Source organism: Trematomus bernacchii, unplaced genomic scaffold (genome assembly GCF_902827165.1).
Source record: "Trematomus bernacchii unplaced genomic scaffold, fTreBer1.1, whole genome shotgun sequence".
Lineage (NCBI taxonomy): Eukaryota > Metazoa > Chordata > Actinopteri > Perciformes > Nototheniidae > Trematomus > Trematomus bernacchii.
The window spans coordinates 6,344,274-6,352,490 of NW_022987656.1; the positions used below are offsets into that span (position 1 = coordinate 6,344,274).

Here is an 8,217-nt window from a genome sequence, read left to right on the forward strand (position 1 = left end):
TGAAAGCACACACTGCCAGCTATTCATTCTTTATTTGTAGTGTTGGAGCTTAGAACAAATAGCAAGCTGCATATCATTTGAACATCACACAAATCAAACATATTGACTACTGATACAGACATTTCTATAACGTTTGATCCCAGGTTTCAATTCAAATAAAAGCAACTCTGTTTACAACAGAAACGTGAGTCAACTTTTGATTAATATTATTACTTTAACAGTCCCTTAAGCTTGATTTCACAGTTTAAATACGTTTTGCTTGACTGCTGGAGTTTCTCTTTCATGAGCTAAATATGTGTGTATATTGCTACATTTAAGGTGAGTTCACAGACCAAAAGCAGAATTAAAAACATTTAACACCTTCTTCTATAGAGGTCAATTTGTTACGTAAAAGATTTTCAGAAATTTGTGGTGCTTTTGAATTTGGGAAAAAGTGCTTTCAATAGATTTCACAAGCCTAAATGAGTCTTTACCTAATCGAGGACAGAAACGTTACAAATGAATTTCGCTAAAAATTAAACAACAGTGTGCAGTAATTCTCCCTTTCTCTTGTGCTACCCAAACATATCACTTTTCCATTTAACATTAGGAGTCTCAAGTGAAAGCAGCAGTGAAGATGAGTGGTTTGTAGATTCCTACTGTATGCAGCAGCTCTGTCCATTGCCGTCTTTGGAGCGCAGGACACAGTTTAGGTTTGTAGCTTTCCAGATACAGCAGCTGTTTGGAGTTGAACGCCCCGCGACGCTTCCTGACATCAAAAAGACATCAACTAGAGACATTAGATCTGAATGACAGCTGCAGTGAGCAATTCCAGGGATGGTACATTTCAATTGAGGTCAGTAGAATCAGTGTTTTGTACTCACAGTCTGATGAAGTGCACGGCATCTTCATATTCCATCCCACACTCGATTAGAGCCAGGGCCACCAACACAGGAGCTCTGAGCACAGACACGGGAAACATAAGAGACACTTTAGCTTGTAAGATGCTGGAAAGAAAAGATGCCGAACTGGAGGACAGATTCTTCTTTCGTCATAAGTTTACAAGAAGATGATAATGCAAAACTGAAAGATTTTGAAAAGCAAATACACTTCAAAAATGTTATTGAAATATGATGTAAACATTAATTTACATAATAGGGTGCACAATATACAAAGCTCTGTAAATGGAGTGGAGCACAAAATCATCCAGCATCCAAACATTTTAGGAAACCCTATGTGCCATCTTTAGTGTGTGTTGTTTTTTTAGAAAGTTCAAACCAATTTGAACCTGGGTCCCTTTAGCCACAGATTAAAGTGACATGGCAGTTTTAAAATCAAATACCAGAGAGTTGTGCAAAATTACTACAACTTTTATGGAATTATAATGATTGTATTCTAACTGTATTTGTGTCATTGTGTTTTCGTACCCATTCATTGCTATTTTCACATTCATCTTGTCATTTGACTATATTCTCAGATATGTTTGTTGTTTTTACATTATCATTCATGTTTGTTGATTTGTGAAGCCCTCTGAGACAAATGTGATTTGTGATATGGGCTATATAAATAAATCTGAATTGAATTGAACTGACAATAATGCCTGGTCTAAACAAAACCATATTTGGAAAAACTCACATGAAACAACACTGACTGAAACTGGTGGACATACATTTTTATAATGCCTTAACACCTTAATATGGTACTAATGTCACTTTGCTGATTCTCATGCTTGTGTACTTATTTGTCTTTATTTGTATTTTATTACTAATGTCTATCTCTTTTCTATATTAATAAGTGAGAATACTCTCTATTATTGCATGCCTATTTTTTACCGGCTATGCCACTTTTGCTGTAACACAGTACATTTCCCCGCTTCGGGACTAATAAAGGAGTTGTGATTCTGATTCATGAATTAATGGTGGCAGGATGTTAGTATGTCACAACGATAACATGTCACTTCCTGTGTCCCGTTGTACTCACCGTCCCAGCCCGGCCACACAGTGCACAGCCACACAGCTGCCAGGCTCGTCCCTGAAATTTGTCTGAAGCAGGCTCAGCCAATCATTCAACCAGCTGGTCCGGGGGGGCGGAACCATCGTCGAATGGCCAATCCTGGAGGGGGAACAAGCACATATTTAGGTTTGTTTGTTATCCAATCTGATGCTCTGCACTCAATGTTCCAAGAACAGTGTTTTATTTCTACATTAAAATAAATGAAAGGAAAAAGGTTATTATGGATACTGTGCCTCTTGCTTGTTGGTGAGGATTATAGTGCAAGAGATGATTATTATGCAACGTAACGGTCTGTTACAATATGCCTATGAAAATATTTGTTTTTAAGTAGGCTGAACCTAAAACTGGGAGTTGAGAAAATGTAAGTTAGTGAGCTCTGAAGGACAAGGTTTTTGACCAGTCCCATTTTGTACACGGCGCTCGGAGTGAATATTTACAAGCCCACTCTTGATCTCTTACATTTTTTGCAACATGTTTTCAATGTCCGCTTTTCAGGAGGATTCTGTATTGAACACAGGACTTTTCACTATATTTAAGACGGAAGAATGATGAGATGTCAACAGTAGAACACAAACAGAGAGGACTATATCAAAATGCAATATGGTTGGTGAAGGAAACGGGACTAAAATGTTGAAATCAAACATCTTAACAAAATCTCTATATTTTTTTTCATTGACCAAAAATAGGAAATGAAATATTATAAACTAGACTTTTTTAATGTAGCAGTTTTGTTTCCTTTACAGTGCACCACCCTATCAGGAAGACAGCAGCAGCACGATGAGCTGTCAGGAGAATTCAATAACTTACTTAAATTCAAGTTAAAAATGGCGACAACAGGACTTAGAGAGAAACAAACATGGCTAGATATTTTGGCAAAAAAATATATATAATCTGTTTACTTAAACGATAACTATAGTTTAATAATTTACAATTGAAGTAACTTAAACTATAATAAAATGAATCTGATCCGTCACTCACCAGGACATGAATACCTTCTTGTTCCACCGGAGGTCTTGTCATATGTAGCAGCACACACTCTCACCAGGGTGTTAACTCCATAATTCTTCAGATCCTGTACATAAAAACACAAAGCATGTCATGGTTGCTTCGTCCATAACTAAAATAAAATGAATAAAGGATATAGGTTCATTATACAAAATGTATGTTACCTCTATAACCTTCCCAGTTGTGCGTTGGTGGGGTTGTGCGTTATCAGGAATCTCAGGCAGTCGTAAGAGATCTCCACTGGGGCAGGGCGGTTCATTTTTACACCCTCAAAAGGTTTATTAGTACAGAAAAATAGAACTGTGCTTCAAATAATGGAGACAGACAGGAGTGATTGGATGTTTAAAATTCAAAACTTTAAAAAAAAAAGTGTTTTCACAAAAACTTAAATTGCTTAAAAAAAACGCAAAACAAAAAAATAAACGTATGACTTATGGGTGAGGTCTGGTAAATATTCTATGCCTTACGTCGTTATAAAATTGGGAGGGAGAATTCAACACTTCTTGGCAAGGAAGGAAAAACTAAAATTGGCTTGGTAAACAAAAATATATGATCTAAAAGACTGGGCAGAAGATGCTCAAAGTCCCAGGAACAAAATGATGACAGAAAAAAGGTCTGTCCTTCCTTTCTTTCAAATATCCTATCCCATTCAGAGAAGACGTCTAGGGATCCAAGTAGAAGAGGAAAGGAAGCTCAGGAAAGGAAACGAGCTGTGAAGAAACTCCTGGGATGAAGCCAAAGCCTCTCCGACTCCCCAGGACAGCTGACAGGCGGAAGGTTGGCTCGTCTTCATATGGATTCAACAGGATGGCAGTAAGGACCTACGAAGACACGGAGAAGGTCATTAAGGGATCCTGACATATTGGTTTTTGCTTGTTACATTATATATTATATTAAGTTACTTTGCCAGGGTATTTTATTACACGTTTATGAACTTGAGTATCAGAACACTTAATTTATCCTGGGGGAAATTGTATTTCAATGACAATTGCTACATTTTACTACATATAAACTAACTTAAAGGAGAGGTGTCATGGCCATTTCCACTGATCATAATTCCATTGTTGAGGTATACTAGAATAGATTTATATTGTGCATTTTTCCAAACTCACATTGGTTTCTCATACAGCATCTCTGTAAACTACGTGTATTCACTGAATTTCACTCTCTGCCTTTAACGGCTCGTTGTAGCTCCAATAGCTCCAGCCCCCACCCTCCCTGTGAGCACAGTGTGCTCTGATTGGTCGGGACGTTGTGAATCGCGCTGAGCTCCGTGGAGGTGTTGTTTCCTTGTTTAGGATACAAAGCGAAACACAGCCAAACTCATCCTGAGCACACACAAACTCACATCCGAAGTGAAAACAATAAGTGTGGCTTGATATTGAGTAAGAAAAAGGTTGATAAACGCTGTGAGAATGGGTCTGCAGAGAGAATTTTCGCCGCGATCCCAACTGTCTGTTATCAGCCTGCAGCCAGGGAGGAGAAATCAGCAGTGTGTGTGTGTGAGGAAGTCCGTGGATTGGTCAATTTGGACCAATCAGCAGGGGCTTAACGTAACGGCTCCGCGGTACGTACGTAACGGCTCCACGGATTGGTCCATTTCGTTCCGGGTACGGGTTGACATCAGGCGGTACCTGGAAGAATCAAATGGACAGTGACGTATCTCCAACGAGGCGTTTTGGGGAGGTATTTTCTGTGTTAGAGTTTTACTCGCTACAGGGTGTACTTTGAGGGTTTTGACTCTGCACACCGTTTACATGCATAAAAACCTTCATAACACACAAGGGGACGGGTAATAACCGGAAAAGCATGACACCTCTCCTTTAATATAGACGAAAAAAGCTAATAATGACATTTGAGATGACGACTCATTAAATAATTTAATAACATTATATAGCTGAAAAAATTAACACAAATGTTACTTGGTCATTGTTACCTACATAACTTCAATTTTGAGGAATTGTATTATAAATATATGGACTTCAGAATCAGAATACCTTGTTTATACTGGAGGACATTTTATTTCAAAGTCAGTTGCTCTATTTTAGAATATAAAATATTAAGAATTAAAAAATAAAAACAAAAAAAGATTAAGTAGGAGTATGCAAAATGCATTAAAAGTAAAAAAAAAAAAAAAAGTTAAATTGTGCACATTGCACTATAATATAAAGCAGTGCTTCTCAAAGTGTGGTTCACCACTGGTGGTCCGTGAGCGCCCCCTAGTGGTCCGTGAGTATATTGGTAACATTTCACATTTGAAATAAATAAATAAATGTAAGTTTTCCGCACTCTCGCGGGAATATCTCTGCAATGGAGCTAGCTTAACTTTCGATTGCATGATATAGCCCAGAGCAACACCTTCGTCACACATGTTGCAACTTGTTTGTACCATTTTCAGGCGATTTCTAATCTGTTCTAGAAAAACGATGTGGTTTTTTTTAGATTTCAAGAAGCGTATATAAAACAAACTGTATGTGTAATTTGTTATATACTGTTGGAGTAAGCAGGCCTATTGTTTTTGGATATTTGGGGAGTTAGGTGGTCCGCGAGTGTTTTTTTATTGGTTAAGTGGTCCTTGGTATGAAAAAGTTTGAGAAACACTGATATAAGTATTGATATTACAATGTATACAGCGGTGTATTAGTATTAACATGGTTCTTTGTCCCCTACTCTGTCCAGTCCATGGACTGCTACATAAGGACACCACACCATCCTTTATAATACAAACCTGTGCACGTCAATGGCAGTGTTCGCACCTAGCTGGCTCTCCTGTTCACTTGTCCACAATAAGCAGCAGGTGCTGGGCTTGGCAGAACTCCCCTCCGAGCCTCGCAAACGCCATACATGTGCAGCCTGAGGGGGGCAGAGTAATAATGACTGGCAGGTGTGATACAGTCATGTTAACAGATGGGACTATGTAAAACACTCACTGTGATGAGAGCTGAGGAGATGGTTCATGAAGCGGACACAGGAAGATGTGACGGCTCCGGGATGTAAACACACCATTGATGATGATGCTGCTTTTCGGGTCCTGGCTAACAACGGCCCGCTAGCTTTCTGCTAACCTGTAAAGACAAACATGACAATATTGCTCACTTTACTTTGCGAACGTTATCATTGCGTGTTAATGAGAACAATTTGTCACATCATGAACCTCCCTTTTACAAAACATATTCATAGCTCATGTCTTGCTAGCTTAGAACAACTTAGTAAACTACTAGCTAAACAGTAGATGCTCACACATGCTCTTAATACAGGTAACATACGGTAAATTATATTTTGCACCGGGGAGCTGGCGACAGTTATGTTTATACTGATTTAAGTGTGTGTGTATGATTGTTATGTTATGTTTATATGAGATTTACAGAATGTCAGCGAACATGTCACTGTTTTGACAGACAGTTCAAGTGGCTGTGAGTTGAGTGAGAGAGTCTAGTTCTGATTGGTTGGGAGTCGGGATGGAGGGAGGTTCCTGGAGTGAGACTGGGAATTCTACGAGAGCTAGCGTAGTGTGTGTATGAAAGTAACGAGTAACTACTAAAGTCCTTGTTTTGGCATGGTTACGGCCCACAGCAACCTGTGTTCTGTGACAAATACATTGGTGGAACAAATATATCTAAAGTCTAATTGAGTTTCTGTAGCGAGACACTACAATACAATACATCTCCTTCACTGGGCAAATTGTTAGCTTAACATATAGGTAACCTTACCACCAGCTAATACCGTAATGCTCGAATTATAAATATTAAGGTTAACTAGGGCAATATGCTAACCTTTAATGACAGCTAGCTAGCATAACGTCACTGATGGCTGTTTTTCAAATATTGCACACAACATTACTGTATACAACGTTACCATAAGGGATATAAAATACTCAGACAAACCGATATAGAAACCTAACGTTAGACTTATTAGCTGCGCCATCTGTCATCCGCCGCCAGCCAGGTCATGTAAACCAGGTCAACAACCATGTTCCCAGAATAAACAGAAAGCTAACACTTCCAGGCTAAAGCGTTCACCGGTTTACAATAACAGTCAAATGACAGCGGATACATCGGTGTCGTTAATACAGCTAATGTTAGTTACACAACAGCTACATGTGCTACATCGACATCAAACACATACGACTGGCAGAGCTAGCTACTTACCAAACGCAGTAGTTTAACGAAAAATCCAGACGCTTCTAATGACAGAGCAGAGTCTGCAAAGAAGACATGTTGAACAGAAATGTCGAGTTAGCAACAATGAACAACACCACTTCCGGCCGCAAGCTTTCAATAATAAAACGCTTTTTAAATGTATACAATAATCTGATTCATGACGGTTTTAATTTGTAACTCCACTTCCGGTATTGGTCAGTCTGCCGATTGCTAGTGTGTAATTTGAGAACAATCACTGTTATGCTTTAAAAAAAAATGCTCTGCTGATGTCTATCTTCAATTGAATAACCTGGAATTGTCCACATTTGTTTTTGAATACGATTAATATATAGTTTATATAGGATAGGTATCTATGCTGGTTAAGTGCGCCTTGAATTCTGAATAAATCGCCAACAGTGTCACCAGGGGCGTTTCCTGGACCTGGAAACATTCGGGGCTTAGCCCACAGTTCATTAAAGGGCCCATGTCATGGCCATTTCCACTGATCATAATTACATTGTTGAGGTATACTAAAATAGATTTATACTGTGCAATTTTCCAAACTCACATTGGTTTCGCATACAGCATCTCTGTGAAGCATGTGTATTCAGCAGTATTCACTCTCTCCACTAAACGACTCGTTGGAGCTCTTGCCCCCCCCTCCCTGTGAGCCTAGTGTGCTCCGATTGGTCAGCTCGGCCACTCTGTTCTGATTAGTCAACCACCAGAGAGGCTGCGCCCATGTCTAACAGTGCTTTTCCCGGCTGCTCTCAGCGGAACATCAGTCTTATCATGGCGTCGGTACAGCCGTATATTTTATATATATATATTTTTAACTGTTGTTATAGAAGAGTGTGACGGCCCCAGGGCCTTTGTCTTACGATGGGGTGGAGCTGAAGAGGCTAATCAGCGCGATCACGGACACCTCCGGAGCCGAGGTGCTATAGAGTGGCGAAGTCCCTCCCACTTACTTCCGGGGTATGGGACCTTATTTCGGAAAAATTATGCATTGAAGTCAATGGGGAGAGAAAACTTATCTTTCGATCCCGTTTGAATTGTGCCATGAATTACACATATGATG

General features: G+C 39.3%; 1 pseudogene; it reads right to left on the reverse strand.

Annotated features, from left to right (window-relative positions):
* On the reverse strand, positions 1 to 7,241 carry LOC117486744 (annotated as a pseudogene).
* Between the last annotated feature and the right edge of the window lie 976 nt (positions 7,242 to 8,217).